The 24,793-nt window shown below is 47.0% G+C and overlaps 1 non-coding gene across 1 annotated transcript; it reads left to right on the top strand.

Moving 5' to 3' along the window:
- Nucleotides 1-1,766: 1,766 nt before the first annotated feature.
- Nucleotides 1,767-1,848, top strand: trnan-guu (transfer RNA asparagine (anticodon GUU)). The gene has a single exon. It is a non-coding gene; the product is annotated as a tRNA-Asn (tRNA).
- The last annotated feature ends 22,945 nt before the right edge of the window (nt 1,849-24,793 follow it).

Raw genomic sequence — 24,793 nt, forward strand, 5'->3', positions numbered from 1 at the left:
GATATTAAACTTTGTTCTATTCAATCGAGCTGTGATGAAGTTTGAATTTTTCTACCTTTTATAAACAGTATTTGAAGGGTCTTGGTAACAATGTTCAGTGTTGATGAGAGTGGGGTCTGGTTGAGAAGCTGCTGAGTGTGACAGGGTCAGGACTGGATGCAGGAAGTTCTCTGACAGTCCCCTCTATCTTTCTGATGGGTTTGAGTTGATTTACGACTGGTAGCTTTTATTTTACTTTTCTTATTTAGAGATACAGCACTGAAACAGGCCCTTCGGCCCACCGAGTCTGTGCCAACCAGCAACCACCCATTTATACTAATCCTACATTAATCCCATATTCTCTACCACATCCCCACCATTCTCCAACCACGTACCTACACTGGGGACAATTTACAATGGCCAATTTACCTACCAACCTGCAAGTCTTTTGGAGGTGGGAGGAAACAAGAGCACCCGGCGGAAACCCACACAGACACAGGGAGAACTTGCAAACTCCACACAGGCAGTACCCAAAACTGAATCCTGGTCGCTGGAGCTGTGAGGCTGCGGTGCTAACCATTGTGCCACTGTGCTGCTGTTGGTGTTTTGATAAATGAAGGAAGTTCCCTCCACCCATTTTCTTTGGACAGACAGTGTGGTACATGGATGTAAAGGGTTAATGCTGAAGATAGTGGGATCAACCCCTCCCAGTGTCAGAGTGATGATGTAACTGTCACATGAGATGAAGTTTGGGAGAAGAGAGAGCAGCACCAAGGATGCTAGCTTAGCAGGCTTGATGAGTGTGTATCGAGTATTGTGTAAATTAGAAAAGAGTTCTTAGTTCTTTCAGCAGGAACTGTGTCCAGAAAATATCGAGAAACTCACAATTTTATTATTCAGGAGTCGGAACACAGATATTAATTCCAAGTGACAGTTCTGGGACCAATTAACAAAAAAAGTAGAGAATAATATTGCTGACTGATTGAAATCCCCGAGTGAGGAGACAGTTAAACAGGTGATCTGTTGGAGCATCCTTCGATCCAAGGTTTCAGCAACATTTAATCTCCCTTTTTGGTGAAATTCTCTGTTATTTGCAACTTTTTTTTATCAGCTTTGATGGGCGAGTGAAAAAACTGAAAAGATTGAACAGTTCCATCCTTTCTTTTCTTCCTTCTTCTCTTCTTTCCATCAGTTTCTCTTTTCTGTCCCAGATCAATATAATGATGAGAATCCCACTTTAATCTGCTGTTTCTGGTGTTTTATCCATTCCAATCAAAATTTCAACATTCCAAACAAATCTATTTGTTATTCCACAGTGTCTCTCCATGTGTTTTATTCTGTTGTATGCTTTCACAGTCTGTTTGATGATCAATGTTACATCTCACTCTCTGTTCTGGTGAAGATCAGAAGCAGTGATATCTGTTTACACTACCCGACAAGTCGGCCTGAGGCTGTGCCTCGCTGATCATGTGGAGTTTAAGCAATTCTTCCAGTCAGTTGGTTCAGTTGTCATTTCATGAGTAATTCGGTCATCATGACTTCGTCAGTGACCTAATGGTTCAGGTGTCTGAGTGATGTTAATCATGATGTGTTGAAATGATTGTATGTTCCAGTCTTTCCGTGGTGGGTTTTCACACCGAGTAGAAACGTGTTGGACATGGTCTGGAAATGTTTCACACCGCTCCATTCCCAACTTCATTTCCTTGCAGAAGATATATTTCCATCATTGCACAACTGGCTGCACAGCCAGAAACTGTGCTGAATGTGACAGCTGTGCTTCTGCAACTGACAAGGTGGCCGAGAAGTTAAGGCGATGGACTGTTAATCCATTGTTCTCTGCACACGTGGGTTCGAATCCCATCCTTGTCGCTAGTTTATGAACTGTTTAGTGTATTGTTGATGTTTAAAGTCAGCCTCGAAACCTGTTCTTGTCAATGTCCAGACAGTGATTCCAGAATTGGTTATACTTTATTAAAATTGAGACAGACAATTGGAATTCTTCACCCAAACTGCACTGGAATGAAGATCAAATAGGGATCACGAAACAGAGCAGGATTTTTCCTCCCCTCCTTCCTTCCATCTTTACTTTCTCTCGATTTGCACCAAGTGAAAGACAAATGGGAAAAGCAAATGGCGAGGGAGCAGATGCAGAAAATTATCCTTTGGCAAGAAATTTATTTTCAAATCTTCTTGATAGATTAAGTGAGTGAGCAATGCTTTGGCAGATGGAGTTTAAAATGAGGGGTCATCTACTACCTACGATCGATCAGAGTGTTTTTTTGTAAGAGGTGAGATGTTAGAAACGGCGGAGGAGCAGAGACCCGAATACTGAATTAATAAAAGCTAGTGGACTGGTAGAAAATAATGTGAAAAGTGAACAGAATATGAAGATTGGAACTCATGTTGCAGTGATATAAAGCTCTGTGGTCCTGAAGTAAATGTCCAAGCCCAGATTGTGGGGGAATCTGTGGAGAGTGATTTGGTTTTTATTCATTCTTGGGTTTGAGTATCGCTGATAAGGCGAGCATTTATTACCCATTCCTATTGCCGTTGAGAAGGTGGTGGAGAGCTGCCTTCTTGAACTGATGCAGTCCATATGGTGCAGGAACACCCACAGTGCTATTGGGGAGGGAGTTCCAGGATTGTGACCCAACAACAGTGAAGGAATGGCGATATCGTTCCAAGTCAGGATGGTGAGTGTCTTGGAGGGGAACCTGCAGGTAGTGAGTTCCCATGCATCTGCTGCCCTTGTCCTTCGAGGTGGTAGTGGTCACGAGTTTGGAAGGTGCTGTTGAAGGATATTTGGCGAGTTGCTGCAGTGCATATGGAAATGGTACACACTGCAGCCACTGTGTACTGGTTGTGGGGGGATTGAATGTTTAAGGTGGTGGGTTAGGTGCCGATCAAGTGCGCTGCTTTGTCCTGGATGGTGTTGAGCTTCTTGAGTGTTGTTGAGTGGGATGTATTCCATCACACTCCTGACTTGTGCCTTGTAGATGGTGGACAGGATTTGGGGTGTCAGGAGGTGAGATACTTGCTGCAGAATTCGTAATCTCTGACCTGCGCTTATAGCCACAGCATAGATGTGACTGGTCTAGTTACGTTTCTGGTCAAGATGTTGATGGTGGGGGATTTAACGATGATAATGCTTCTGAATATCAAAAGGTAGATTTTTTTTCTCTCTCATTGGAGATGTTCACTGCTTGGCACTTGTGTGGCCAGGAGGTTGCTTGTCACTTATCAGTTCAAGCCTGAATGTTGTTCAGGTCTTGCTGCTTGCAGGCACAGACTGAAGAGTTGTGAATCATCATCTAACATTCCCACTTCTGACTTATGTTGAAGAGAAAGTCGTCAGTGAAACAGCTGGGATGTTTGTGTCTAGGACACTACCCTGAGAAACTCCTGAGGCAATGTCCTGGGCTGAGATGATTGGCCTCCGCTAACCACAACATCTTGCTTTGTGCGAGGTATGACTTCAACAAGTGGAGAGTTTACCCCCTGATTCCCATTGACTTCAATTTTGCTGGGGATCCTTGATGCCACACTCACTCAAGGGCAATCACACTCACCTCTCCTCTGGAATTCCACTCTTACGTCTCTGTTTGGACCAAGCTGCAATGAGATCATACGAACATAAGATCAGAAGAACTAGTAGGCAGGAGTAGGCCATTTGGCCCCTCGAGCTTGCTCCGCCGTTCAATAGGATCATGGCTGACCTGATCATGACCTCAACCCCACTTTCTTGCCTGCCCACATAACCCTTGGCTCTCTTGTAGATAAAAATCTTGAAGACATTCAATGACTGCTCTCTGCGGTAAAGAATTCCAAAGATTAATGACCCTCTGAGAGAAGAAATTCCTTCTTAAATGAAAAACCCCTAAATCTGAAACGATGTCCCCTCGCTCTAGATTCCACCACGAGAGGAAACATCCTCTCAGCATCTACCCTGTCAAGCCCCCTCAGAATCTTGTATGTCTCAATACGTTCACCTTTCATTTTTCTCAACTCCAATGAGTATCGGTCCAACCTGCTCAACTTTCCTCATAAGACAACACCTTCATCACAGGAATCAATCCAATGAACCTTCTCTCAACTGCCTCCAATGCAAGTATATCCCCCCTTAAATAAGGAGACCAAAACTGTACACAGTACTCTAGGTGTGGTTTCACCAGCACCATGTACATTTGTAGCAAGACTTCTCTACTTTTATACTCCATCCCCCTGGCAATAAAGGGTAACATTCCATTTGCCTTCCTAATTATTTGCTGTACCTGCATGGTAACTTTGTGTGATTCATGCACGAGGACACCCAGATCCTTCTACACCGCAGCATTCTGTAATCTCTCACAATTTAAATAATATTTTCCTTTTCTATTCTTCCTACCAAAGTGGATAACCTCACATTTTCCCACATTCTCCTCTATCTGCCAAATTATTTCCTGGAGCTGAGAGACCCTGGCAGAACCTAAATTGAGCATCGATGATCAGATTATTGCTAAGTGTGTGGTGCTTGATAGCACTGTTGGTGACATCTTCCATCGCTTTGCTGATGATTGATAGTAGACTGATGGGGCAGCAAGTAGATGCCTGTGTTGTCGCTCTACTGGAACAGCTTGGCTGAGGGCGCAGCGAGTTCTGGAGCACAAGTCTTCAGTACTAGAGCCGGAATGATGTTCGGGCCCATAGTCTTTGCTGTATCGAGTGCCTGCAGCTGTTTCTTGCCATTATGTGGAGTGAAGCAAATTGGCTGAAAACTGGAAGCTGTGATGCTGGGGAACTCAAGGGGCCAAGTTGAATCATCCACTGAGCAATTTCTGACTGAAGACGGTTTCAAATGCTTCAGCTTTATCTTTTGCACTGACGTGCTCGGCTCCACCAACATTGAGGATAGGGATGTTTTTGGAGCCTCCTCATCTGGTTCGTTATTTAATTGTCGACCACCATTCATGACTGGATACCTAGTTTCTCAGGGCAGTGTCCTAGGCCCAAACATCCTCAGCTGTTTCATTGATGGCTTTCTCTTCAACATAAGTGAGAACTGGGAATGTTCACTGATGATTCACAACTCCTCAGATACTGAAGCAGTCTGTGCCTGCAAGCAGCAAGACCTGAACAACATTCAGGCTTGAGCTGATAAGTGACAAGCAACATTCTTTGATCTGATCCTGAGGGAGATATCCGTGCGTGGAGCGGCGGGATGTATGGAGAGTGATTCTGAAGAGGGTGTCTGAGCCTGGAGGGCAGAATCTGTGGAGAGTGCTCCTCAAAGGATGCCCGTGTCTGGAGATTTAGGATCTCTGAAGAGGGTCTCCAAGCCCGTAGTGCTGGGATCTTTGGAGAGTGATCCTGAAGTGGGTGTCCGAACCTGGAATGGCGGGATCTGTGGAGAGTGATCCTGAAGTGGGTGTCCGAGCCTGGAGTGGCGGGATCTGTGGAGAGTGATCCTGAAGTGGGTGTCCGAGCCTGGAGTGGCAGGATCTGTGGAGAGTGATCCTGACGAGTGTTTGCAAACATGGAATGGAAGCTTTCTGTGGAGGTAAAGGAAGAGGCCATTCATTCCCAGTATTTTATAAAGGTTTAGCATAATTTATATGTTTTTACTCTATGCCTCTATTAATAAAGCCAAGTGTCCTGTTTGCTCTAAGCAACCTTTTCAATCCTTCTAACATTGGTGTACATTGTCTCTCTGCTCCTGCACCCAGTTTAGAATTGTAACCTTTCATTTATATGGCATTCTTCCTTCCAAATTGTATCACTTCACACTTCTCTGTGTAAAATTTCATCTGTTATGTGAAAGCCCATTTTACCATTTTTTTTTAAGTTCTCCTGAAATGTGTTACGGTCACTGGCATAGGACAAAATTCCTGAGCATTCTTTGATGCTATCTCCATCGACAGAGCAATCTTTTACGCAAGCTCAAATGTAGGATTTTGTGTGTTTAGTATCTTATTTCACCCACCAATATAAGCACAAATATGTCACGTAAATCTTGTTCACTGCTGTCCCTGCTGCTGTTTGCTGCCTATATTTACAGACTTTTATCTCAACCTCGTCACCATGTTCTCTAATATATTCAGGGGCATCAGCAGAGAAAATGTTCAACAAGCATGGCAAGTGCAAGGAAATGTTTATTTATGTCATTATGTCATGAACAGAATATACAAATTTTTACATGTGTGAATCATCAAGATGTGTCTTCGTAAATGGAACCCCGTCACAATAAACACTGTCACCTTTCAATGTTTAGCGGACAGGTTTGACGGCCTGATGTGTGTGATTCCCATATTAATGTGGTTGTACAAAGTTCGGGGAAAGATGGAGATATGAATAATTTACAGGGGAAATCTTTTAAACATATTACCACATCTCTCACTCACAAAGATCTGCAAACACATGGATTCCAAAAGAACCTGAGTACAAAATCACCTAAAATAAAAACTGCCAGAGAGACTTGCAATAACCTGTAGCTCAGCGAAAGTACATGATGTTATGGAAGGGATTCTGTTTCTTTTGTTAAAATATTTTTTGAAGAAGTCATAATCAAACTGAATAAGTGTAGGACCAGTTCTTTTTCAAGAGGGCACCAAAAGAACCAATTTGGCAACTATGTTTACTGGTTGTCACATGATTCAAGTTAAGTATAGAACAGAAACCCTGGTAACAGGGAGAAATGTGGACAGAGAAATCAGTCATGCCCCTTGATTGGACAAGCTTGGCAGCAGCAGCGCAAACCTTAGACAGCAGAAAACTCACAACCTTTGGTTGTAGCAGTCAGTGTGTTTTACCTGCTGGAGTGAGCAGCTGATAAAGTTAGCCTGAAGAATCGTCAACGAAGGAGAGAAGACCACAACCCAGTTTGTTTTCCAGAAAATCTTTAAAAGACCCTGAGAAGTCCACTGAGTTAATTCATCTTGTCGCATGTCTTTGAAGAAGGCCTGCTAAAATTAATTCTCAATGCCTTCTGAAAAGAACTGTTCTAAAATACCCTAGTGACCAGTCTACGTATACTCGGAAGTTAGACTGCATTCCAGTTTTGGAGCAACATATCTCATCTGATGATTTCTTCAAAAATGAGCAAATAAACAGCCCAAGAGGTTGTTTTTGTCTGTAACAGAGTGCTGAATTTTTTTAAAAATCCCTTTTATTTTTTCAGCTATCCGGTGTGTGTGTGTGTGTGTGCATGTGGCTCGAAGATAAAAAAAAAGGACTTTAAAAGTTGGCAAAGGTGAAAAAGGAACTTTTAAAATTTCCACCTGTGTGTTTATGCTTTACTTCATGACTAGTTAAAACTTGTTCGACAATAAATGGATAATTTTGTTGTTCATTGAAGAAACCTGGTCAGTGTCTTCTATTCTGGGAAAAATAGAGTACATGATTGACTGTATCAGTATGTGGGAAAAGTTCACATAGATGTTGTGACCTGTGGAGAAGTGGGATGAGAATAAAGAGTTCCCTCCTCTGCCCTTAGTTGTCACAGCACTTGTGATCTGGCTCAGTAGCTTAATTGGTTCGAGTGTTTGTCTTCTAATCAGAAAATCTTGGATTCATATCCTTGCTTCAAAAGTTTAGCTATCAATCATTTACATCCATTTTCTTGTGAACTTTAACTTTTCTTATGAATTTCATTCACAAAAGAAAACAGCTCAGTGGTTGCCTTTGTGAAGGATGTGAGTTTGAAATGGCTGTTCCTGCTCGTACAGATGTCCAGTGCTAATATTACAACGGCAACTCAATCCCCTACAATTTCTTTGAGAGCAATGTGTTTGCAGTTGCATTTAACCTGGAAAACAGCTCAACATTAATCTCACTGAAGGAAAGTGTGACCGTGTTGTATGTTTCAGAGTGTTTGTGCCATTTTGTGTCTATTTTAACCAAGACGACGCAAAGGGGAGGGTTGATCCGAGGTTTAGAATATATTATCATTCAGGAGCATGAAAAATCAAAAGGAACAAAATAAGAAAACCCCGTCTCCAGATTTGAGAATCTGTAGATCCGCTTTGGGAAAGTGAATCAGAGCAGAATGAAGGGTGAACTGTCCGACTGCCCAGAAGAGATGAAGACACAGCTCAGTCAGCACGTTCCCCTGGTTTATGATGCTGGAACATTCCTCACACAGAAATTATTCAATCAATATTCATCTGCCAAGTCGGTCTGAGGCTGTGCCTCTCTGATCACGTGGAGTTAAAGCAATTCTTCCAGTCAGTTAGTTCAGTTGTCATTTCATGAGAAATTCGAAGTCATCATGACTTCGTCAGTGACCTAATGGTTCAGGTGTCTGAGTGATGTTAATCATGATGTGATCAAATGATTGTATGTTCCAGTCTTTCCGTGGTGGATTTTCACACTGAGTAGAAACGTGTTGGACATGGTCTGGAAATGTTTCACACCACTCCATTCCCAACAGGCCATGACCTGATGTGATGGAAATGTCATTTACTAAAAGAAGCTACATTTCCATCATTGCACATCTGGATGCACAGTCAGGATCTGAGCTGAAGGTGACCATCCTGCCCAAATTTCCATAGAGGCAAAAAAGACATGTGATGGGTTGCTGGCACAAAGCTGGGTGATGAAGTGTTTGAGAGGTTAAGATGATGGATTATTAATTCCTTCTGTTTTACATGTATGAGTTTGAATCCCATCTGCATCAACAGATTATAAAATGCTCAATACATTGTTTCTTTGTAATTCACCAGCTTTTGCAGAAAGTAGGACTGAAGCTGTTGCAGTACCTGTTAGAAAGATAGTCTAAGTTATTCTGAAGCCATCTTCCAATGTCATCGACATGTAAGCAGGATTTTAAAGGATAAGATGTAGTTTTTAAAAGTCATTTCAATCTTACTCGAGTCTTTACAAAGAAGCCAGATAAATCTCGATAAAAAGTCATATATATTTAGAGATCTTTTAAAAGCACTTCAATCTTGTTCATAAAAAGTCAGATGTAAATTTAAGAACTCTGATAAGGCGATGCTAAAAAGTTACATACAATTAAGAAACAAAATACAACATTTAAAATGTCTGAACTCCCTCTGAAAGTTGACCCCTGCTGCTGCCGGTGTCTTCCTGGAATAGTGGAGCTGTTGTGTCAACAGAAAAGTCCTTCCCGAGCACCCCTGAGCCTTTTGGTACCGGCTCTAATCCAACCCAGGTAAAAATCAGGGTACGTTGTGGGCAATGAGCCCAAATTGCTGAACTACAGGTCCCTGTCACTTTAAAGAGTGGGCTGGTGCGATTATGATCAGAGGCTCCTTCTAAGCACATTTCTCACCACCACAACTTCCAGATGCTGGTGTTAGTGTGTGCATGTACTGGCAGTTGCAGTGCTGTTCAGACCTCAATAGCAGTGAAAGTCTCAGAGTTCACCACTATTGGGCTGCAAAATCCAGGCCAATATCTCACAGTCCTGTTAGATTTGCTCTCCCTCTGTACAAAATCAAACTCCACACATTGTCTTTCACTCACTCCTGTTTCCAGCCCTGACGGTGCTGAAATCCCCTCTCAAAGGTACACAATCCAGTTGATTTCTGATCAAATACCTCCTTCCTCATTCAATAGCGGAAACAGAGACATGAACAGGAGTCAGGTGCAAGAAAGTTTCACCAACAGAGCAAAGAAAGGCACCAACAAAAGTCACACCTACTTTCCAAATCATTTCACTGTAATATTCTTTCACTTGTTTTGTAAGTGACTGCAATAAATCTGAAAATGAGCACCATGAGGTTTGTGTTCACTAGTCACTTGTTCTCCTGTGTTTGTCTGTCAGGTTTGTAATTCAATTTGTATTGGATATTGAAGAGAATCTCTTTTCAAGATGATTGCACATTGTATTGTGTTTAAAGCAACCAACTTGTAAAATGGCAGATAATGAATGTTTCAATACCTGTGTGACCAGATTCTTCCAATGCTTTTCAACAACTAGATTGATGATGCTTGTAATCTGTATCCTGTGGAGAATGGGAAGAGGAGAATAAAAACATGGTGCATGAACAGGACAGACTGTGTAAAATGGGAGCACAGAAATACTGCCACCTCATTGAAAGTTAATGAGATTTATTCCAAGTCAGACACCTGTCCACAATGAACAAGTGAATACATTAATTGTCCACTTTCAATCTAAATGGGACTGAGGTTCCAACAGAGAAGTTTTCTGGAAAATACCTGCTGCAGTTTTAAAATTGATGAACTGGAACATCTTATACTAACTTTCAAATAACTGTAGTGATTGTATAGTTCTCATAGTGGAGAGAAGGAGTTGTTTATAAATATAAGCAGAAAGACACATTTGTGGATTGATGAATGAGCTTTATCTTTCTGAAATGTATTTGTCCATTGGTTGCAGGTCACTGGAAATTCTTTTTTACATTTCAATTGTAGCAGCAGCAGTTAGCAGCAAAATGTCTGATTAATCAGAGTAGTGGGTCTGGGAAACACTTAAACAGCCGAGACCCTGTAAAACAGAACTCCAAGTAATAGCTTAAATAAGGCACTGACAGAGCGGTAAAGGCCTGCTCAGGTCAGGAAAAAAAACCCGACCCGAACCTGACAGAACCACATTGGACTCGAGCCCGACCCGGCCCGAGTATCTCCATTTATTCCCACGCCCAAACCGACCCGAGCCTTACCCGACAACCGGAATGTTCACTTTACCTACCTCCCGATTCCGAATCTACAGGAAGCTGCAGCATGAGCGCAATGACATCATTGAGATGCTCACTTGCTCACTGAGCAGACTCAGTGTTTCCCTCCTTGATGTCCCGGACTCCCAGCTCAGGTTGGCTTTTCAACTTTTGACACTTACTAAACTCAACTTCCCAGAAGAGCAAAATGTAATACTTCCTGTCTGTTTCCGACCCGGACACAGCCCGAACTGGACCCAGCCCGACCCGAACCTGGCCCGACCTGACCTGAGCCCGAAAGCCAGACCCGGAAGAGCGACCCGACATGACCCGGACCCGACACAGGTCGCGGGTCTCGTCGGGTTCAGGTCGGGTAGCAGGCCTTCACAGAGTGGAGATCAGATGAGGATTGAATTAATTTCAATCACTGAATCTAAACAAGAAGTAAATCTGGCAGGAATGAAACACTTTATTTTATTTGTGAGCTAGTGGCATAATGGTAGCGCGTCTGACTACAGATCAGAAGATTGTGTATTCAGATCACGTCAGTCTCAGTTATGTTTTACAGCAGCTCAAGTTCCTGGATTTTATATCAGAAGAGAGTTCGATCGATTGGAATGTTCAGTGAATGGTTGAATTTCAAGATCAACTTCAATAGATTAAAGTCCTGATTTCTGGTACCGTTCCATTTCCATGCTCAGTTCTTATTTCACACTGTTTTATATCAGAACAATGTTTCAGGGATGTGATGTGTCCATTGTTTGTACAATCGCTCTGTCACCCAGTGTGAGAAATAAAACACAAACCGCCCAGCGTGCGGCTCAAACCCATACCTGGCTCTGTCTATAGGCCGCTTAGTTCAGTTGGTTAGGACGCAGTGTTGATAACAACAAGGTTGTGGATTTGATCCCCATGTGCGCTGTCACATGGTCAGTCATTAATTTGACACATTTTTGTAACACTTAAAATCCAACTTTTAGATGCAAACAAGTTTACATAAAATGTCAGAGGGAATTTATTTTGGATAACATCCATTGCATCTTTGTCACTGGTCTGGAGTAACACAGAATTCTTTCCAGTTATCTTCCGTTTGCTGATAAACATTGAACTCGTGGCCTGTTCTCGTTAAAGGTCACGAGCAGCAAAAACAGACAGAGTGAGTCTGACCGCCCAGAGATGTGGAAAAGGCTTCAGTTTGGGACAAATGCAGCAAATCAAATGTTCACCCGACCCCGAAAGATTCAAAAACTGGGGAAAAGGACACAAGGAGATAGAGAATAAGCTAAAGCAGACAATGTAAATATTTCCAATCCTTGATATCTCTCTATTCCAATCCAACCTTCAGAGTTGGGGAAATAATTTCAGTGTAAATTGTGCAGCTCAAGAGTCAAAACCAAAGGGCGATGCAGAATAAAGGAGAACTGCCAAAACCCCAGATTGAACCAGGGATCTTCAGTCTCACACACTCCCAACTGAGCTATTTCAGTCTCACAGGCTTGGGATGATAAGTGGCAAGTAACATTCGCACCACACAAGTGCCAGGCAATGACCATCTGCAACAAGAGAGAATCTAACTATCTCCCCTTGACATTCAATAGCATTACAATCACTGAATCCCCCACTATCAACATCATGGAGGTTACCATGGGGAGCCATACAAATAACGTGACTACAAGAGCAGGTCAGAGGCTTGGAATCCTGAGGCGAGTAATTACAGTGCAGCTGTTGGCTCCACCCCAGGGGCTGAATTTGTTCTGTAAACCATGAAGCAGCTTCCTCTCAAATCCCAGATTTAACAATAAATCCTCTTACAAAAGCCCCAAAGTGTGATATATTCCTCTCACTCAACCATGACTCCTGACTCCCCAAAGCCTGTCCACCATCCACAAGGCACAAGTCAAGAGTGTGATGGAATACTCTCCACTTGCCTGGATGGGTGCAATTCCAACTCAAGAATCTCAACACCGTCCAGGACAAAGCAGCCCACATGATTGGCACCCCATCTACAAACATTCACTCCCTCCACCATTGGCACTCAGTGGCAGCAGTGCGTACCGTCTACAAGATGCACTGCAGCAATGCACCAAGACTCCTTAGACAGCACCTTCCAAACCCAGCGACCTTTACCACCGAGAAGGGCAAGGGCAGCAAATGCAGGGGATACCACCACCTGCAAGTTCCCCTCCAAGCCACACACCATCCTGACTTGGAACTATATCGCCGTTCCTTCACTGTCGCTGGGTCAAAATCCTGGAACTCCCTTCCTCACAGCACTGTGGGTGTACCTACCCCAGATGGACTGCAGCGGTTCAAGAAGGCAGTTCACCACCACCTTCTCATGGGCAACTAGGGATGGGCAATAAATGCTGGCCGAGCCAGCGATGCCCACATCGCATGAATGAATGAATAAAAAAGTGAAGTATCCCTTGTGTCATTGTTTTGGTAGAAAATATAACCCTGGTGGAATTGCCCCTCCCAATCACACCTCACTTCATAGAACATAGAAAATGGAGAAAATTTATGGCACAGAATGAGACCATTTAGCAATCGTGTCTGTGCCAGCTGAAAAAGAGTGATCCAGCCCAAACCCACTTTCCAGGTCTTGGGAAAGGGATCTGAACAGATCTCAGAGCTCACATGATGTGAATGTTCTGTTGAAGTGTTGGTGAGCTGATATACCAGGGGAGATTCACACTGTTAGACACAGTGTGAAATACATTCAAGTATTTATAAAACATTACAACATGTGAGTAATATTCCCCATTGATTTCTCAGCACTGATGGATTGTGAAGTGGGAGACAGCCAGAAGTCCCAGTGAACCACACTGACCCTGAGCTGAGAATGAAATGAGATAAAGTTCAGTCTTCAGCAGTGAGATCCTGCAGAGAGGTAAGAGTCCTGAATCAAGGAGAGACTTTCTCATACTGCTGTTGAATCTCATTTCAAACACTCCTTGAACTCCCTGCCGAGGAATTCAGAGCTGGATAACGCCTGTAAAATCAGCCTAAAAAGGAAATAGAAAACACCCACTGTGGGCTCAAACTCAAAAACTTGAGATTCAGAGTTTCATGCTTTCATCGACTGAGCTCACTAGGCCTGAGACAGTGTCCCCGGCCTGTCTGTTATTGGACGGTGCAGCTGTTGGCTCCACCCCAGGGGCTGAATTTGTTCTGTAAACCATGAACCAGCTTCCTTTCAAATCCCAGGTTTATCAGTAAATCCTCTTACAAAATCCCCAAAGTGTGATATATTCCTCTCATTCATCCAGAATAAAAGTTACATCTTTTGCTCTTTTTACCTTCCAAACATTGACTTCTATTTTACTCAGCATTTATTTCTCTCTCCTTTTTATGTTGTGCATTTCCTAATAAACATTTCATTTCAATTATTTATGAGGGATGAAATGAACAGAAAAGATGTTCTGCAATGGTACCAGGGGTGTGGGACAGAGTGAGTGGTTCGGATCTGGAATACACTGCCTGAGAGTGTGCTGGAGGCAGATTCAATCGTGGCTTTCAAAAGGGAATTGGATAATCACCTGAATAGAGAAAATTTGCAGGGCTACAATGAAAGGGCAGAGGAGTGGAATTCGCTGATCTGCTCTTGCAAAGAGCTGTCATGGACATGATTGACTGAATGGTCTCCTTCTGTATTGTAACCATTTGATTCCTTGATTCTAACTCTGTCAAAGTTGTTCTGAACTTGCTCTGCTCCAAGGAGAACAACCCCAGCTTTTCCAGTCTCTGCACATAACTGATGTTATGAGGAACCATGGGGAACCCACTGTAAACCTTGCTCCAGACAGAAATACAACTGTTCACCACCACACTGTGACCCAGCTGTTCACATGATTTGGATGTGGGGACCAAATGTAGTATTTCAAAGTTTGCAGATGACACAAAACTAGGTGGGAATGTGTGTTGTGAGGAAAATGCAAAGCGGCTTCAAGGGAATTTGGACAGACTTAGTGAGTGGACAAGAAAGTGGCACATGAAATATAATGTGTAAAAATGTGAGGTTATCCACTTTGGCAGGAGAAACAGATGTGCAGATTATTTGTTAAATGGTAAGAGTGTGAATGTACAAAGGGGCCTGGGTGTCCTTGTCAATAAGTGACTGAAAGCTAACATGCAGGTGCAGCAAGCAATTCAGAAGACGAATGATATGTTCGCCCCTATCGCAAGAGGATTTGAGTATAGGAGTAGTGAAGTCTTGCTTCAATTGTATATAACCTTGGTTGGACTGCACTTTGGAATACTGTGTGAAGTTTTGTTCCCCTTACATTAGGAAGGATATCATTGCCATCGAGGGACTGCAACGAAGGTTCACCAGACTTGTTCCCGGGATGGCGGGACTGTCAAATGAAGAGAGATTGGGGAAACTGGGCCTGTATTCTCTAGAGTTTTGAAGAATGAGAGGTGATCTCATTGAAACTTACAAAATATTTAAAGGGATAGACAGGTAGATGAAGCTAAGATGTTTCCCCCGGTTGAGGAGTCTAGAACCAGGGGACACAATTTCAACGTAAGGGGAAAGCCACTTAGGACAGCGATGAGGAGAAATTTCTTTACTCAGTGGGTTGTGAATCTTTGGAATTCTCTACCTCAGAGGGCTGTGGAAGTTCAGTCATTGAGTATGTTTAAAGCAGAGATTGACAGATTTCTAAATACAAATGACATAGGGGAGATGGAGATAGTGTGGGAAAAAGGCATTGAAGTGGACGATCAGTCATCATCATATTGAATGGCAGGGTGGGCTCGATGGGCTGAATGGCCTACTCCTGCTCCTATGTTCCTATCAGTCTGCAAACTTCATATGCATGCTGTCATTGTCCCTTTTATTCCATGGGCTTCAGTTTTACTGGCAGTCTAGTATGTGACATCTTCAAGAAGGTTTTCAATAAGTTAAATAAGGAGAAATTGTTTCCAGTGGCAAAAGGGTCAGTAACCAGAGGAGGTATTTATCAGGTGATTGAGAAAAGACCAGAGGCGAAATGAGGAATGATTTTTTATACAGTGATGCGTTGTGATCTGGAATGCACTGTCTGATCAGGACTTGAAAGCAGATTCAGTAGTAACTTTGAAAAGCGATAGGGATAAATACTGGAAGGAAAAATGTACAGATTACAGGAGACAGCACTGACACAATGGACCAAATGGTCTCCTTCTTTGGGTATCATTCTATGGTTTTATGAACATAATGTTGATACAATTCGCTGAGTTGGAAGGGAAGTGAACCCAGATTCCGGGTATTCTAAACACCAGACCCAAACCAAATGAACAAGCCTGTTGTTTAATCTCTGTTTTTCACACCAGCTTCTCCTCGCTCTTTCTGTGTTTCCTGCCTGGTCTGTTCCTCTGACCTTCATTCCTGACACTCTATTGAGAATGGCCAACTCACTGCGCCTCTCACTCACACCGTCACTCCACCCCTTCACCCACTTCCAAACCTCTCTGTTCAACAGTACCTCACATCTGCTCCTCTGCTCCATTAATATAACAGGAAAACATTTTCAAACAGACATCTCCAGACAGTGAACGTTCCAGTAAGACAAGGTAAAGAGCAGATTCATTCACTTTAAACACAGAGAGAGCAGCTCTCCCTGTTCAGTCTAAGGAGCAGATCTGGTTTCACTCCCATTAGTCTTAGAGACATGCGCCAGAATTTTAAGGGACCGTTGGAGACGGGAATGGAGGCCGGGGAGGGGGAGAGGGGTGTATAAAATAGGGATGGAAGACGTTGGACCGGATTTTTCTGTCGGCGGCTGACATGGAGGGCAGACTTCGCACATCCACTCGGCAAGAAGGCATTTAAAGTATTTATGAGTCCAATTGTCAGCAATTTTATTCACTGGATCCAATTGAACTAATAGCACACGGGAACCACGGGGCTTCAGAGCCTCGCCTGGTTAAAGGAGGTGACTGGGAGGTGGGAGCTGAGTGTTGTCTTCACTGGGAAGCTATCGGGTGAGGCAGCAAAACTTGGCAGCAAGGGTGGAGGGGGAAAGGGCATCGGGAAACACTGTCAGGAGTGGGGGCCAATGTGCCAGCTCTGCAGAGGGAACAACACCAGGGTGCCATTGGGGCAGTGCCACTTCATTGAGGGTGACAAGTGAGGTAAATGTGGCTGGGTGTTGTTTACTGTGAAGGCCTTGCACTCAGGGAGGGGCAACCTGTCATGGGCCTCATTCGAGGCTCTCATTGGATTCGAGGCTCCCATTGAGGAGGAGGAGGAGAAGTAGAGAGGAAGGGAGGGAGGTGCAGGCACCAGCAGGGGCACCACAGCAGCTTGGGGGCCCACAGGAAGGCCAGCCTCGAACAGGAGGCTGGAGAAGGAGGCAGAGGAACACCTCAGCCGAGGTTCAACGACCTGCAGATGTCCGAGTGACAGTGTCTCCGCAGACTGCACCTCTCCACGGAGGTCGTCACTGATCGCTCTGCCATGATGCAGCTGTGCCCCATGCGACTTGGTGGGCACCTGATGCCAGTGTCACTGAAGGTCACCGTGCCACTGAACTTCTTCACCACCAGATCATTGCGGGGATCCACTGGAGATATGTGTGGAATCTCACAGTCTGTAGTGAATCAGTGCATCAAGGAGGTCACCAATGTCCTGTTCAGGAGGGCCGGTGACTATGTGCACATTGATCCAAACAGTCAAGCTGAGAGAGCGATAGGATTCGGGGCCATCGCTGGATTCCACCAGGTGTAGGGTGTCATTGACTGCACCCATGTGACCATCAAGGCTCCTGCAGACCAGCCAGCAGCCTTCAACAGGAAGGGCTTCCACTTGCTCAGTGTGCAATTGGTCTGCGACCACTGCAAATGGATCCCACAGGTGTGTGCACAAATCCCGGGAAGCAGCCACAACGCCTGCATACCAAGGCACTCCCAGGTGCCAGAACCTTTTCGCGGCCCCATCCGCTTTCAGAGATGGATCCTTGGAGACAAGGGCTACCCACTGAGGACATGACTACTGACGTCTGTGAGGAACCCACGCACGGATGCAGAGGAGAGGTACAACACCTGCTGCGGGTCAACCCGAGCGACCGTCAAGGAGGCCATTGGTCTCCTGAAGATGAGATTCAGGTGCCTAGATCGATCCAGTGGAGCCCTTCAGTATGTCCCTGCGAAGGTCTCGCATATCGTGGTGGTTTGCTGTGCACAGCACAATCTGGCATTACAGAGAGGTGAGGTGTTGACTAGTGAGGATATCGTGGAGTGTGATGTCTCCTCTGATGATGGGGATGTGGAGGAGGATGCTGCCCAAGCAGTGCCAGATGAAGAACCTCAGGCACAGTAGGAAAGGGGCCATGAGATACACACAAGGGAGACATGAGACACCCTTATACATTCAAGTTTCCTTTGAGCCTTACCACCTTCTGGAACCACAGCAATAAAGTCTTAGCTTTAAGCAGCCCTGTTGTCACCTCCTTCCTTCTGTTCTGCAGCGTCCAGGTACACATCGCACAGTGACAAGGCCGAAGCTTTGTAAACTCAGGGCTTGGTCCCTCACTTCCAGCCCCTTGGGAGGAAGGGTTTAAATGAAGTCCCAAAGGGTATCAACAATAAGAAGGAGACATAGTGAGAGAACATCATTTCTTTATGCCGTGTGACACCAAACACAACCCTATCCATCTGGAATGTACATTCACCCGTGAACCCCTCAGTGAATCTAGGTGCTCTTCTTAAATCTTTTCCGGGTGCTCCTACGTGGTGCTCCCCCTGCTCTGTCAGCTGAGATGGAGACAGGCTGCTGACCTTGCTGCCCCATGGCTTGGGATGACATTGGTGGCCGTCCTCTTACTGCCTGAGGCCTGGAGGGCCCCGGCACACTGAGGGCCTCCTGCACAGGTACAGGGACCCCCCTCTGTCATCAAGGATGATGGAGGCAGGCACTGGCATCACTTGTGTCACTGGCAGAGGGGCTTTGGAGCTACTGTCCACACCAGGAGCACCCTGAGAGGAGACCCCAGATGTAGCAGCCAGCTGCTCCTCCCCCTTATAAGACACACTTGTACCTCGCTGCTGACCTGAGAGGGATGTGGACCTGGTGAAGAGTTCAGGTGCCTCGTCCCCCCTCTCACCTTGTCACCGCTGGATGGATCTCATGGACAAAGCGTTGGAGTGCAGGTCTGCGCGCATCTCCGGCAGCCACTGATTGGTCGGCTGGATCTGGCTCTCCATCAGAGTCACCAATCTCTCAAGGAAGGAAGCCAGACACCCCCCCATCAGAGACAGTGCAGCATGGAAGGCCTGGATGGACTCCTCCATCATCCGAACTTGGGTACACATAACCTCTGGCAACTCTGCCAGATGTTGCCTGACCTCTTGCTGCAGCTGCAGTATTTCCCGTGTTGCTGGTGACACCAGAGGCACGTCATCAGCCTGGGACTCAGCATGGGCCTGGCCTCCCACAGACTTCCAACTGCCAGTGGCCTCGGCTGTCACAGCCTCCGTCAGCTGCCCGGGCCTGTCTGTGACGTGCTCACCAGCTTGTGTGCCCAAATCTAACAGCAAGTGGATACCCACCGAGTGAGGGTTTCTGTGCTGGTGGAGGGTGCAGGGGAATGAGGTGATGGTGCACCCTCTGAGGCTCCCTCCTCCTCCTCAGAGGTGTCTGGCTGTCCCACAGTCTCTCCAGCTCTTCGCTCTTGTCGTTCATCCTAGCCTGCATGTGAAAACAGGGACATTGAAGGGTTAGGGTCTGCCCATCGTGACATTCCAACCACCCCTACTGTGCAGCTCCATTGATGCAGTGGTGAACAGATGAGCAGTATGGCTCCTTTGCAGCGGATGCTCCCTTGTGCCCCAGGAGATGTTCACTCACTCTCTTAGGTAGGTGTCCCTGTCTCTCCATCAGCTATGGAGCAGCTGCTTTGCTGCCCGCCCTGTTCCATGGCCTCCTCCTCCATCGGGATGAGGACATGGAGATAAGGCATCCACTGCCAGTCTTGACATGCTCTTTCCGATTGTGGCCTGACTTCTCCTGCAGCCACTATGATCAACAAAGTTAGTCTCCCAGCGGGGACAAACCCAATATCTCTGATGGTGATAGTCCAGCAGTCCATGATGTGGACACACAGATTCCTCCTGCATGTGGCACCTCTCGAGGGACTGTGTGAGTTTATACAATGACTGATGTGCACCTCCCACCGAGATGCAGCCAAGCCTCAGGCAGCATGTCTTGCTGTACTTCCCCAATACACATGACTGGGTGGTCACTCCCTTTCCACCAAACACTCCCTCTCACTCTGCCATGCGCAATGTCCAAAGGGTCCAAAGTGTTTTGAGTTTGCGCCTGAGCAGCCCGGATCCGGTCATTGACCCACTTCGTGCACTGGATCCATGTCTTGGGGGTGACCCCACGGCTGCTGACTTCACCTACTATCTCAAAGCAGCTTTGCTTGGTCAGGTGGACAGGTGACCACCTCCCATCCCTGGGGAAGAGGATCTTCCACCTATCTGTTGTCACCTGGAGGCAAACCTGCAGGAAGGCATCGCCAAACCATTGGACCATGGTCACTGCAGGCTCGCATTCAGCCCCTTACCTATCAGGCAGCAGAGACAGCAGAACGGGTCCTGGGGCATCAGTGACAGCAGAACGGGTCCTGGGGCATCAGTGACAGCAGAACGGGTCCTGGGCATCAGAGGCAGCAGAACAGGTCCTGGGGCAGCAGAGGCAGCAGAACAGGTCCTGGGGCAACGGAGGCAGCAGAACAGGTCCTGGGGCAGCAGATGCATCAGAACAGGTCCTGGGGCAGCAGAGGCAGCAGAACAGGTCCTGGGGCAGCAGATGCAGCAGAACTGGTCCTGGGGCAGCAGAGGCAGCAGAACAGGTCCTGGGGCAACGGAGGCAGCAGAACGGGTCCTGGGGCAGCAGAGGCAGCAGAACAGGTCCTGGGGCAACGGAGGCAGCAGAACAGGTCCTGGGGCAGCAGATGCAGCAGAACAGGTCCTGGGGCAGCAGATGCAGCAGAACAGGTCCTGGGGCAGCAGAGGCAGCAGAACAGGTCCTGGGGCAGCAGAGGCAGCAGAACAGGTCCTGGGGCAACGGAGGCAGCTGAACAGGTCCTGGGGCAGCAGATGCAGCAGAACTGGTCTGGGGCAGCAGAGGCAGCAGAACAGGTCCTGGGGCAGCAGATGCAGCAGAACTGGTCTTGGGGCAGCAGATGCAGCAGAACGGGTCCTGGGGCAGCAGAGGCAGCAGAACAGGTCCTGGGGCAGCAGATGCAGCAGAACAAGTCCTGGGGCAGCGGAGGCAGCAGAACAGGTTCTGGGGCAGCAGATGCAGCAGAATGAGTCCTGGAGCAGCAGAGGCAGCAGAACGGGTCCTGGGGCAGCAGAGGCAGCAGAACGGGTCCTGGGGCAGCAGAACGGGTCCTGGAGCAGCAGAGGCAGCAGAACGGGTCCTGGGGCAGCAGAACGGGTCCTGCGGCATCAGAGGCAGCAGAACGGGTCCTGGGGCAGCAGAGGCAGCAGAACGGGTCCTGGGGCAGCAGAACGGGTCCTGGAGCAGCAGAGGCAGGAGAACGGGTCCTGGGGCGGCAGAACGGGTCCTGGGGCATCAGAGGCAGCAGAACGGGTCCTGGGGCAGCAGAATGGGTCCTGGAGCAGCAGAGGCAGCAGAACGGGTCCTGGGGCAGCAGAACGGGTCCTGGGGCATCAGAGGCAGCAGAACGGGTCTTGGAGCAGCAGAACGGATCCTAGGGCAGCAGATGCAGCAGAACGGGTCCTGGGGCAGCAGAGGCAGCAGAACGGGTCCTGGGGCAGCAGAACGGGTCCTGGAGCAGCAGAGGCAGCAGAACGGGTCCTGGGGCGGCAGAACGGGTCCTGGGGCATCAGAGGCAGCAGAACGGGTCCTGGGGCAGCAGAATGTGTCCTGGAGCAGCAGAGGGAGCAGAACGGGTCCTGGGGCAGCAGAACGGGTCCTGGGACATCAGAGGCAGCAGAACGGGTCTTGGGGCAGCAGAACGGATCCTAGGGCAGCAGATGCAGCAGAACGGGTCCTGGAGCAGCAGAGGCAGCAGAACGGGTCCTGGGGCATCAGAGGCAGCAGAACGGGTCTTGGGGCAGCAGAACGGGTCCTGGGACAGCAGAACGGGACCTGGGGCAGCAGAGGCAGCAGAACGGGTTCTGGGACAGCAGAGGCAGCAGAACGGGTTCTGGGACAGCAGAGGCAGCAGAATGGGTCCTGGGGCATCAGAGGAAGCAGAACGGGACCTGGGGCAGCAGAGGGCTCTCAGGAAGACACTCCTTTAAACCAGGCAGCAGTGAATGCAGGTCTGGCAGCCCTTTCAATATGGTGCCAGCACCTGCCGTTGTGTCAGATGTCGGTGCCATCGGTGCCTCGTTCCCTACCTCTGGTCCTTGTTTACATGGGCCCCACGCCTCCCCTTCATTAATTGGTCGGCTGCTCCGTGATCGGGGTCGGTCGGCCACATTTCACTCGTGTGGTGACGACACCCACTTCCGGTGCCTCTGCCGAGATCCGCACCGTTAGTTTAAAATTCAGCCCATGGGGTCAAGAGTGGAAAATCTCCCCTCTGATTCTCTCTACTTAAAATGAAGGAGACACCAAATTAAAACTGATGAAACCAGGGATTGTATCCTGGTTCTTCAATCTAGTGTTCTCCCAACTGAGCTATTCCAGCCTCACTGTGAACTCATCTTCATTGGAGACAAATATAACACCAGGCGGAATTTCCCCACCCGTTCATTCCTCACTTCAGGGGAATGGGACCAGACCAGAGCGCGGAACTCAGATTATGTTAATGTTCTGCTCTTGATATCTTAATATTATCTTGCGTTTGAGCCACTTTTAATCAGGTTCACGGACAAATTCTTCCATCATCCCTTCTCCCACATTCCCTCTCTCTCATTCATTGTTTATTCCTCACAATCCAGAAAGGGTTAGGAATCAGAGCTCACCCCCAAACCCTCTGCACACAGACCTCTGTCTGTTACCCTGTTTGATCCAAGAGAATAGTCAATAAATTACACTCTTTATAAACACAGAAAGCTGCCTCAGAGTGTTGGACAGAGATAAATACACTGAAGTCTTTTGAAAAAAGTTCATCTCACGGGTTGTTACTGAGCCCACAGAGCAGGGCGAGCCCAGGCTCCAGCCCCAGCCCCAGCCTGTGCTGTGTTAGCTGATGCCACCTGGTGTGATACTGAGCCACACGGAGCAGGAAAGGGCCTGGTTGTAGTCATGGACTGTGTTGTGTTAACTGATCCCACTCAGTGTGGTCGGAGCCACACAGAACAGACTGGGCCCAGGCTCCTTCCTCAGCCTGAGGGATGATAGTTCTTCTCACACGTTGTTGTCCAGAGCCCCACACAGAACAGGGAAATCACAGGCTCCATCCCCGGCCTGTGGTATTTTACTTCATCGCACCTGGTATGGTACGGAGTCCCCAGAGCAGGAAAGATCCAGCTTCCATCTCCGGCCTGTGCTGAATTAGCTGATCTGACCTGGTTGGCACTGAACCGCAATCAGGGAAGGATGGGCCGAGGCTCCATGGCCTGTGGTGTGTTAGTTATTCTCATTTGGTGAGGTACTGAGCACCATATAGAGCAGGATGGGCCTGTGCTCAGTGAGCTGATCTCACCTTGTGTGGTCCTGAGACCCACACACAAAGCAGGACAGGCCTAGGCCTCATCCCCGGCCTGTGTTCAATTAGCAGATCTCAGCCAAAAGATTTTGATAAGGTTCCACACAAGAGGCTTCTCGATAAGATTAAAGGCCCTGGTATCAGTGGTAATATATTGATCTGGATTGGGAACTGACCGGCAGACGTAGGCAGAAAGTAGTTACAGATGGATCTGGATCTGTTTGGAGACCAGTTACCAGTGGTGTCCCACAGGGATCGGTGTTGGGACTGTTGCTCTTTACTATTTTTATTAATGATCTGGATGTAGGTGTAGGGCGCACCATCTGTAAATTGACAGATGATTTGAAGATCTGTGCGAGTGTTTAGACTGTAGACGATACTCGACTGTTTCAGGCTGATCTTAATGTGTTGGGAGATTGGGTTCATGACTGGTAAATGATGTTTAATTTGGGTAAATGCAGTGTTATTCATGTGGACAGGGCGAATGCTCAACATTCATACACCCTTCAGGGAAAAACATTAAAGCAGATGGAGAAAGAAAATAATTTTGAGCAGAGATCTGAATGTTCTAGTGCACAGATCTCTAAAGTTACAGCAGCAATGCTGTGAAGTGATAGTTGGAGCAAATAGAGGGTTGGGCTGCATTCAGAGGACAATTGAGTATAAAATGAGGCATATTCTTTCATGGGATGTGAGCGACACTGGCAAGGCCAGAATTTGTTACCCATCCCTAATTGTCCTTGACAAGGTGGCGGTGAGCTCCCTTCTTGAATTGCTGCACTCCATGTGGTGTAGGTACACCCACAGTGCTGTTAGGAAGGGAGATCCAGAATTTTGACCCAGCATCAGTGCATGAACAGCGATATATTTGCAGATCAGATGGTGTGTGACTTGGAGGGGAGCTTGCACATGGTGGTGTTTCCATGCATCTGCAGCCCTTGTCCTTCAAGGTGGTGGAGGTCTTCGGTTTGGAAGGTGCTGTCTGCGGAGCCTTGGTGAGTTGCAGCAGTGCATCTGGTAGATGGTACACACTACTGCCACTGTGTGTCAGTGATGAAGGGAGTGAATGTTTAAGGTGGTGAATGGGGTGACAATCAAGGCGGCTGCTTTGTCCTGGACAGTGTCGGGTTTCCAGAGTATTGTTGGTGCTGCACTCATCCTGGTTTGTGCCTGTAGATGGTTGACAAGTTTTGGAGATTCAAAAATCACAAAATTATTGCAGTGCAGAAGGAGGCCATTCGGCCCATTGTGTCTGCATAGAATTATAGAACATAGAAAGTTTACAGCACAGGCAGGCCGAAAAACGAGCCGCCCAGCTGAATCCCATTGCCCAGCATTTGGACCGTAGCCCTGCAGGTTCAGGTACTTGAGGTGCACATCCAGACACCTTTTAAATGAGTTGAGGGTTTCTGCCTCAGCTACCCTTACAGGCAGTGAGTTCCAGACTCCCACAGCCCTCTGGGTGAAAAAACCTTTCCTCATCTCCCCTCTAATTGTTCAACACATCAATTTAAATCTATGCCCCCTAGTCACTGACCTCCCTACTAAGGTAAATAGACCCTTCCCATCCATTCTATCCAG

This window comes from Heterodontus francisci, unplaced genomic scaffold (assembly GCF_036365525.1).
Source record: "Heterodontus francisci isolate sHetFra1 unplaced genomic scaffold, sHetFra1.hap1 HAP1_SCAFFOLD_43, whole genome shotgun sequence".
NCBI classification, from domain to species: domain Eukaryota; kingdom Metazoa; phylum Chordata; class Chondrichthyes; order Heterodontiformes; family Heterodontidae; genus Heterodontus; species Heterodontus francisci.